The sequence below is a fragment of the Lampris incognitus genome, unplaced genomic scaffold, assembly GCF_029633865.1.
Source record: "Lampris incognitus isolate fLamInc1 unplaced genomic scaffold, fLamInc1.hap2 scaffold_221, whole genome shotgun sequence".
Taxonomy (NCBI): Eukaryota; Metazoa; Chordata; class Actinopteri; order Lampriformes; family Lampridae; genus Lampris; species Lampris incognitus.
In genome coordinates this window covers 12,501-15,000 of record NW_026611179.1, presented here as the reverse complement: position 1 = coordinate 15,000, position 2,500 = coordinate 12,501, and positions in this window count along the sequence as shown.

Below are 2,500 nucleotides of genomic sequence, written 5' to 3'. Positions count from 1 at the left end.
GGCGTCAAATCTTTGCCAAATCAAATATGCGGATCATAAATAAGATTTCCATACCGGATCGGTCGAGGCCCGGGTTACCGACGACCGCCATCGGTACTGTTAACCAGCGGAGTGCCGGTGGAAACTAGGCTACTGTTGGGCGAAGGAAAAGGAGAGGGGGAAGGCATGTCCAGAGGCAGCTAGAGAGGAGGAAGGGTAGGCGTGTGGAGGTGAGAGTCAGTCGGAACTTTGAATGTTGGCACTATGGCTAGTAAAGGGAGAGAGCAGGCTGACGTGATGGAAAGAAGAAAGGTGACAAGAGACAAGGTGGAAGGGGAGTAAGGCCAGGAGTATCGCAGGTGGGTTCAAACTCTTCTACCATGGTGCGAATGGGAGGAGAAATGGGGTAGGGGTCATTCTGAAGGAAGAGTATGTCAAGAGCGTGCTGGAGGTGAACACAGTGTCAGACAGAGTGAGGATTATGAAGCTGGAAATCGAAGGTGTATTGCTGACGGTTATCAGCGCATATGCCCCGCAAGTCGGGTGTAAGATGGACGAAAAAGAAGAATTCTGGAGTTGAGTTGGACGACGTGGTGGAAAGGGTACCCAAGGAGGAGGGAGTGGTGATTGGAGCGGACTTCGATGGACACGTTGCTGAAGGGAACAGAGGTGATGAGGAGTTGATGGTAAGGTATGGAATCGAGGAGAGACATGTGGAAGGACAGATGGTGTTCGATTTTGCGAAAAGGATGGAAATGGCTGAGGTGAATACATATTTCAAGAAGAGGGAGGAGCACAGGGTGACGACGTATACGAGTGGAGGAAAGTGCACACAGGTGGACTATATCTTGTGTAGAAGGCGCGATGTAAAACGGATTGCATACTGCAAGGTGGTGACAGGGGAGAACGTAGCTAGGCAGCATCGGATGGTGGTCTGTAAGATGACTTTGGAGACCAACATGAGGAAGCGAGTGAAGACACAGCCGAAGATCAAATGGTGGAAGTTGAAGAAGGAAGACTGTTGTGTGGAGTTCAGGCAGGAGTTAACACAGGCACTGAGTGGTAGTGAAGAGTTGCCAGATGGCTGGGCAAGCGCTGCAGAAATAGCGAGGAAGACAGCTAGGAATGTACTTGGTGTGTCATCGGGACAGAGGAAGGAAGACAAGGAGACTTGGCGGTGGTGGTGGTGGTGGTGGTGGAAGGAGGAAGTAGAGCAAAGTATACAGAGGAAAAGGTTGGCAAAGAAGAAGTGGGATAGTCAGAGAGATGAAGAAAGTACACAGGAGTACAAGGAGATGCAGCGTAAAGCAAAGAGAGAGGTGGCAAAGGTAAAGGAAAAGTCGTACGGTGAGCTGTATGACAGGTTAGACACTAAGGAAGGAGAAAAAGACTTGTACAGATTGGCTAGACAGAGAGACCGAGCTGCCGAGGATGTGCGACAAGTTAGGGCGATCAAAGATACAGATGGAAATGTGCTGCCAAGCGAGGAGAGTGTGCTACGAAGTGGAAGGACTACTTTGACGGGCTGATAAATGAAGAAAATGAGAGAGACAGAGAGAGAGAGAGAGAGAGAGAGAGAGAGAGAGAGAGAGAGAGAAAAGGTTGGTTGATTGAGAAGTATAGAGAAGGCCAGAAAGAGTTGCATTGTGTCTTTGTAGATTTACACAAAGCATACGACAGGGTGCCGAGAGAGGAGGTGTGATATTGTAGGAGGAAGTCAAGAGTTGCAGAGAAGTATGTAGGAGTGGTGCAGGCTATGTATGAGGGAAGTGTGACAATGCTGAGGTGCGTGGTTGGAATGACAGATGGGTTCAAGGTGGAGGTGGGATTACATCAAGGATCGGCTCTGAGCCCTTTCTTGGTTGCAACGGTGATGGACAGGTTGACGGACAAGATCAGGCAGGAGTCTCCATGGACGATGATGTTCGCGGATGACATTGTCATCTGTAGCGACAGTAGGGTGCAGTTCATTGTGAGGAGAGCCTGGAGAGGTGGAGGTATGCACTGGAGAGAAGAGGAATGAAAGTCAGTAGGAGCAAGACGGAATACCTACGCGTGAGGAGGTGACAAAGGCATTTCACTTTAAATACTTGGGGTCAACTGTCCAAAGTAACGGGGAGTGCAGGAGAGAGGTGAAGAAGAGAGTGCAGGCAGGCAGGCAGGCAGGCAGGCAGGCAGGCAGGCAGGCAGGCAGGCAGGCAGGCAGGCAGGCAGGCAGGCAGACGGGCAGGCAGGGTGGAGTGGGTGGAGAAGAGTGTCAGGACAGAAGGGTACCAGCAACAGTTAAAGGGAAGGTTAACAAGATGTTCGTGAGACCAGCTACGTTATATGATTTAGAGACAGTGGCACTGACGAAAAGACAGCAGGAGGCGGAGCTGGAGGTGGCAGAGTTGAGGATGCTAACATTTTCACTGGGAGTAACGAAGAAGAGCAAGATTAGGAACGATTGCTCAAGTTGGACGGTTTGGATGCTGAATATGGAGCTGCCAGGAAAGAGGAAAAGAGGAAGGCCAAAGAGGAG